This window comes from Canis lupus, chromosome 19 (assembly GCF_048164855.1).
Source record: "Canis lupus baileyi chromosome 19, mCanLup2.hap1, whole genome shotgun sequence".
Classification (NCBI taxonomy): domain Eukaryota; kingdom Metazoa; phylum Chordata; class Mammalia; order Carnivora; family Canidae; genus Canis; species Canis lupus.
This window is the reverse complement of record NC_132856.1, coordinates 43,145,099-43,152,558: the sequence shown is the minus strand read 5'-3', so window position 1 is coordinate 43,152,558 and position 7,460 is coordinate 43,145,099.

The following is a 7,460-nucleotide window of genomic DNA, read 5'->3' as shown; positions in this document are numbered from 1 at the left end:
ATCTGCTCCCTTGCTGGGTGCCTTTCTCTGGGTCAAAGAGAGGGGAGCTGCCTCAGAGTCCCCTCCCAAGCTCCAGTAAACTGGATGGTGGCTGGAAGGGAAGGAATTCCATGGGAACCCCTCTGGCTCTGGCTTCCAGTTTGTCAGGTGTGAGACCCAGAGAGTTCTCTCCCCACTCCCTTCCTTCTCTCCTCTCCTTCCCTCTTCTCTCTTCTTTTCTCCATTCCCCTGCCACACCAGACTGAGCCCCTGTCCTCCCTCAGAGCCCATGTGCTGTTCTAGGCAGGCTATTTCCCTTTCTATGCCTCAGTTTCTCCACCTGTCAGGCAGTGGTTCTCGATTCTCATCCAAGGAAGGTGGTAGGGGATGAGGACTCCCTGTCTCCTATTTGGATAGCTATGACCATTCTTCCTGGATACACCTCCTGGTGTGTGTGGGCAGGAGTCTTTCTAGGCTATGTAGATACCCAGCCATTGAATTGCTGGGACACAAGAGATATGTAGTGTCAACCCAACTAAATAATACAAACTGGTTTTCCAAAGTGATGGTGCCAATTTACCATCTGCAGTGGACGAGAGTTCCTGTTGGGGCACATCCTCACCAATACTACTTTTTGACTGATGTGTACTCATTCATCTGATTTGTATGAAGTGGACTTTCATCACTGTTTGGGTTTGCATTTCCCTGGGTATTGATGAGGTTCAACATCTTTCCATACATGACTGGCTGTTCCCCTACGAATCATATGCCCATTTTTCTGTTAGGCTATTTGTCTTTTTCTTCTTCCCCTCCTCCTTGTTCTTATTCTCCTTCTTCTACCTTTAAGATTTTATTCATTAGAGGGACACCTGAGTGGCTCAGCGGTTGAGCATCTGCCTTCAGCTCAGGATGTGATCCTGGAATTCCAGAATATCTCTGCCTTCTCTCTGTGTCTTTCATGAATAAATAAATAAAATCTTTTTTAAAAAAAGAAAGAGAAACTTCTTTTTTTAAAAAAATATTTTATTCATTATAAAGAGAGCAAGGAGTGAAGGCAGAGGGAGAGGGAGAACCAGACTCACTGCAGAGCAGGGAGTCCAATTTGGGGCTCAATCCCAGGACCCTGAGACAATGACTCTAGCCAAAGGCGGACGCTTAACTGACTGAGCCACGCAGGCACCCCTGTCCTTCTTGAGAACTCATGAGAGTTTTTTACACAGCCTATTTTTATTCATTTTTAAAAAGAAGTCTTCGTGCTTGACATGGGGATCAAACTCACAACCCCAAGATCAAGAGTTGTATGCTCTACCAACTGAGCCAGTCGGGTGCCCTGAGGTGGTGGTTGTTGTTTTTTTTTTTTTTTTTTTTACATATTCTGGATGATAATCTTTTACTGGTTATGGCTGACAAATATTTTCTCCCAGTTTGGTCATGTCCTTGCTTTATGGTGTCCTGTTATATGATTTCAGACTTATATAGAAAAGTTACAAAAGTAGTATAAAGAATTTCTTCATCCTCTTTTCCTAGATTCTCCAAGTGTTAATATTTTGCCACATTTGCACCCTCTTCCTCTCTTGCTCCCTGTATATAACATTATGGATATAACACAAGTACACACACACACATACTTATCCCTCACCCCTCCCCCTCCCAGCTTCCTGTGAGAGATTTGAGAATAAGGGAATAAGGGACAGGGGCAGAATGCTGCCTTTTTACATCTAAATAGTCAGATGTATATTTTCTAAAAACAACATTCTCTTCAGTAACAACATTCAGTAACAAGTCTCAAAATCAATAAATTAACACAAAAACACTACCATTATCTAATCTACAGACCTTATTCAGATTTCACCAATTTTCCTCGTGATGTCCTTTAGTGCAAAAGAAAACTTCATATCACGAATGTTTCATTCCATTGTTAGGCCTCTTCAGTGTGGGTCTCTCAAGCTCCTTCATCTGAAGTTATTTTTTCCCCTTGGTAATTAATAAGTATATTGCAGGAAGATACTATGGGAGTATAGAACTACCATGTTACTTTACTTCTTAAGTTCATTACTTTTATGTCCATTGATGATTTTGTCTAAATTATTAATATGATGGTTGCTGAAGAGTGGTTTCCTAATTTCCTCCTTCGTAATAAATCTAGTAGTTGGCTTTCTACTGTTTTCCCCATTATTTATTTATACCTGTATAAATTCATGTATCTTTTATTTGATAGGTTATAATCCCTTACTATCCTTATGTTATTTTGATTCTCAAATTGTGCCAGATTTGGCAGATAAAGCTTCTTAAGCTGGCTCCAGTGTTTTATGATGTCTTTTGCTCAACAGAATTTATTAACTCACATGAAGTTGAATTTACTGATCTTCCATCATGGCTGGTACTTTCTATACCTTAAGAAATCTTTCCCTGCTCAACTTTATATAAGATATTCTCCTATATCTACTTTGAAAAGTTAGAGATATTTGCCTTTCTCATTTCAGTCCTTAATATACCTGGAATTAACTTCTTATGTTAACTTTTTATTGAACTGTAACATGTATGCAAAAAGTGCTCAATAGAAAAGTGTACAGCTTGGTTTATTTACTTCTTACTGAAGTAAGTAAACAGATTCCTGTAACCAGTGCCCAGATCGATCAAGAGACAGAACATACATTCACAGGAGCCCACAAGTTCCTTGTGTGTCCTCCACTTGCTATCACTTCTCTTCTCCCATCCCTAAGGATGACCCCTCTCCTGACTCTCTGCAAGACTGGAAACATGATGTGAGGTTGAATCTGTATCAGTTAGGGTTTTCCAGAGAAAACAGAACCAATAGGAGACACATAGATAGTTTGTAGATAGACACATAGACAGATGGATTGATTTTAAGGAATTGGCTAACGTGACTGGGGGGTTTGCTATGACCAAAGTCTACAGGTAGAATTTCTTCTGTTAAGGACACCGGTTGCTGGTTTAGGGTCCACCCTAATCCAGTATGACTTTAATTTGACTATATCTGCAAAGACCCTATTTCTTCTCTTTCTCTTTTTTTTTTTTTTTTTTTTTAAGATTTTCTTTATTTATTCATGAGAGACACAGAGAGAGGCAGAAAGAAAAGCAGGCTTTCTGTGGGGAGCCAGATGTGGGACTCAATCCCCAGACCCCGAGATCACAACCTGAGCCACCCAGGCATTCTGGCCCTATTCCTAATTAAGGTCATGGTCACAGATACCTGGGGGTTAGGATTTTAACATATCTTCATGGGGATTACAATTCACCCCATAACAGACTCCAATTTATTATTTATTTTTTAAAATTTATTCATGAGAGACACAGAGACAGAGAGGCAGAGACACAGGCAGAGGGAGAAGCAGGCTTCATGCAGGGAGCCTGACGTGGGACTCGATCCTGGATCTCCAGGATCAGGCCCTGGGCTGAAGTCAGCGCTAAACCGCTAAGTCACCCAGGCTGCCCCAGACTCCAATTTAATTGTTTCCCTTTGGGGAACTAGTTGATCTGCATCATTTAGTCAGTCACCTTTCCACTCCTCTCTGGCCTGCAGTGCTAGAGTCCACTGAGTGGACATGGAAGGCTTCAGTCTTTTACTGGGTTTTCTACTCCATTCCGATGTCTAATGTTATATTCCTGAAGAAATACCCACCCTGTTCCAATTCCCCAGGTTTCTACCAGGACTAGACATCTGGTGGAATAGGTCTTCTCATTTTGTTTCTCTTCTTTAACACTCTTCTTTAAGGCTCTGGAGGCCTTTGCTTTTACATCTAAATTTGAGAAGCATCTTCTCAACTTCCACACACACACACACACACACACACACACACACACAAATTAGGAGTTTGACAGGAGTTGCACTGAGCCTAAGGATCACTTCTCTTCTTTTAGGAAGACTTCTCTCCTCACCAACCCCATTAGGCTCTCTCTGTCCCCCACAGATTCAGTTTCCCTACCCTGTTCTGTGGAGGTGATTGGGCCTGAGCACACCAAACCCCACCCCCGTTCTGCCCCTGTGGTACATTCTTTCCTCTAGTTCCCCCTCACACATTTCCTATGTGTGCCTATCCCAGACCTCTCTGTGAAGATCCTGAGGCAGCAGTTCTTCTGCCCCTACTGCTCTCTATAGGGCCCAGAACAGAGTCCTGGGAATCCATAATTCTTGGTATAGGTCCTTCCTCTGAGCACCACCCTCTACAGCCCATCAGTATACCAGCCAGTGTAACCCTTAAACCTAGGTCCGATCATATCCTTCCTCTGTTCCTGAGCCTCCCATGGTTCCGTCATCCAAAGAAAAGCCCAGATCCTCACCATGGCTTTTGAGACTCTGTACCACCTGCAAAACCCTACTTCACCTCTACCTAGTGCCTCTCTGACCCTGTCTCTTATGTTTTCCACACACCCTGGCCTCTTTGTTGTTCTCCAGACACAGCCTTGGCTCAGGGTCTTTGCCTTTGCTATGCTCTCTTTCTAGAACTCTCTTTCCCTAGCTATGTCTCTGGCTTGCTCCTTTACTTCCTCAAATTTCTGCTCAAATAGACATTATCAATGAAGCTTTTTCTCACCATCAATATAAAAGCTACAAAACTGCAGATGTCCCTTCCTCATGCTCCCACCCTCCTTTCTCTGCTGCTTTTTCATCTTAACCATAGCTGTTATCGCCATCAAACATACCATATATTCTTTGTTCTGTTAATGTCTGTGTCCCCTCACTAGATTATGACCTCATGATGGCAGAGATTTTGGCCTGTTTTATTCAACAGCACCTAGGACAGTGCATAGGACACAGGCAGTGTTGAGTAATTATTTGTTTTTTTTTTAAGATTTTATTTATTTAAAATTTATTTATTCATGAGGCACACAGAGAGGCATTGACATAGGCAGAGGGAGAAGCAGGGTCCCTGCAGGGAGCCCAATACAGCACTTGATCCCAGGACCCAGGGATCATGCGCTGAGCCAAAGGCAGATGCTCAACCACTGAGCCACCCAGGTGCCCCAGTAATTATTTGTTGAATAGCTTAACTGAGAGGGAGGACACCCTGACCCAGCCTGGACTCTTCCATTCACTTGCAGGGAGACTTGAGGGATCCAGTCATCAATCCAGACCTCAGTTTCCGCTTCTGTAAAATGGGGAGGGTGTCTGAATCCTGGAGCCTAGTCAGAGTTCCCTTTTGCCACTGCAGTTCCACTCACTTGGAATGCCTGCCTCTATGTAGAGGTTCTCTGTCTTAGGAGACTTCCTACTCCTGACCTGTCCCTTTCTGACTGTCCCTGCCCATACTAACCTACAACTGCTTAATTTTGACCCCTTGCTGGTCTTAAGCTTGGGGCCTGAGCTGTCTATGTCCTGTGGCCAAACTGCTTCCTGTATCTGCCTGCTTCCCTAGGCCTATGTCCTGAATCTTGTCTTTTTTTCTTGCTCAGCAATGTTTTTTTTTTTTTTTTTTTTTTTTTTGCTCAGCAATGTTATGCTATAATTAGTCTCCCATCTCCCAGCCTGCTTTGGTTCTAGCTGCTGTATCCATGTCTAATGCTTCCCTGATGGCTGGCCACTACCTCACCATCAGAGAACCCCTAAATAAGCTGCTTTCTGCTTCTGCATTTCATTTACTATAAACTGTGTTGGGGCAACTTTCTCCTCTTTCTCGTGGTTGGGATTTTTCAGGGCATGGGCTTTATCCTCAAGGCCTCCACCTGTGACCAGGTGACCCCAAGATGCTCCTCCAGAAACAGGCTCTTTTAAGATATCAGTAAATTTTTCTCTTCTTTAAAAAAAAAAATTAACTGTAAGATCTTGCCTTTTCTTAAACAAATTTTTATTGTAGTAAAATGAACCTAACATAAAGTTCAGTATTTTAACCATACAATTTGGCATTAAGCACATTTACACTGTTATGCAACCACCATCCATCCCTAGAACTATTTTATCATTTCATACTGAAACTCTATATCCATTAAACACTAACTCCCTCCCCTGGCTCTGGTAACCACCATTCCACTTTTAGCCTCTATGAATTTTTTTTAAGATTGATTTTATTTATTTATTTATTTATTTATTTATTTATTTATTCATTCATTCATTCATTCATTCATTCATTCATTCATTCATAGACACAGAATGAGAGAGGCAGAGACACAGGCAGAGGGAGAAGCAGGCTCCGTGAAGGGAGCTTGATGTGGGACTTGATCCCGGGTCTCCAGGATCACACCCCAGGCTGCAGGCGGCGCCAAACTGCTGCGCCACCGGGGCTGCCCTAAGTCTCTAAGAATTTAACTATACTTAGGTACCTCATATAAGTGGAATCATACAATATTTGTCCTTTTTTTAAAAAACAGATTTGAGAGAGTGCGTGTGCAGGAGAGCACAAGGTGAGGAGGGGAGCAGAGGGAGAAGCTGAGCAGGGAGCCCCACCTGGGACTGGGTTCCAGGACTCCAGGGTCACGACCTGAGCTAAAGGCATGCTTAACCAACTGAGCCACCCAGGCGCCCCAATATTTATCTTTTTTGCTCTGGTTTACTTCACTCAGCATAATGTTTTCAAGTTCATTGATATTGCAGCAGGTGTCAGAGTTCCCTTCTTTTTTTTTTTTTGACAGGTGAATAATAGCCCGTGGCATGCATTTGCCACATCTTGTTTATCCATTCATCCATGATACACATTTGTTTTGTTTCCACCTTTCGGCTGTTGTGAATGACATTGTTAGGAACACTGGTGTGCTCTCATTTTCTTTTCCATGAAGGTTGGCCCGTGACTGAGTCTTGCAAAGTCTGGGCCCAAACTGCGCTGTGGGTGAATCCTCTCTTGTGAGCCCCCATACCACATTCCAGGCTCTCCTTTGCATTTCTTGAATGGCTCAAAGCCATCCATATCCGGCTTCACACAAGACAGACCTGAACTCTTCGCTTCCCCTGGCTTTACACCCCACCCCATCTAGGCTTTCTTCTCCCATCCCTGCAAGGGGACACGTCAGTGTCTGAGTCCCCGGCCTTTCAGACCGAACCGAGGGTACCAGTCTCCAACCACTCACTTCTTTGCCCCAAAGCTCTGCACATGGGATAAAAACCCTTCGCTGTCTTCTCAGCCCCATGTCCTACCCAGCCCGGGGGTCCCTCCTTCAGGGCTCAGTTTCCAAGTCACCTCTTTAGGGCGGCCCACCTGCCACGCTCTCTCTATCCGAGCACCTGCCTCTCCCCTCTCGGTCCTTCCGCTCCACTTGGGACTTCAAGCTTCTGGGTGAGTTCTCTAACGCCCTTCCCACGAGATAGGAGCGCCGAGGCGAGGCGGAAGGCAGGCCCGCAGGTCCCCCGGGCCGGCCGGGAAAGGAAAACCAGCTCGCGCCGGCTTCGCAGCTACGTGCAGGAAAACTATCACTCCCAGAAACCCTTTCTCCGGGGGCTGGACAGTCGCCCTCCGCGCCCTTCCTGCGGAGGAGACTGAGCATGCGCAACGGCCGCTGCGGTTAGCCCGCAAGGCTGCGCGGGCGGGGAC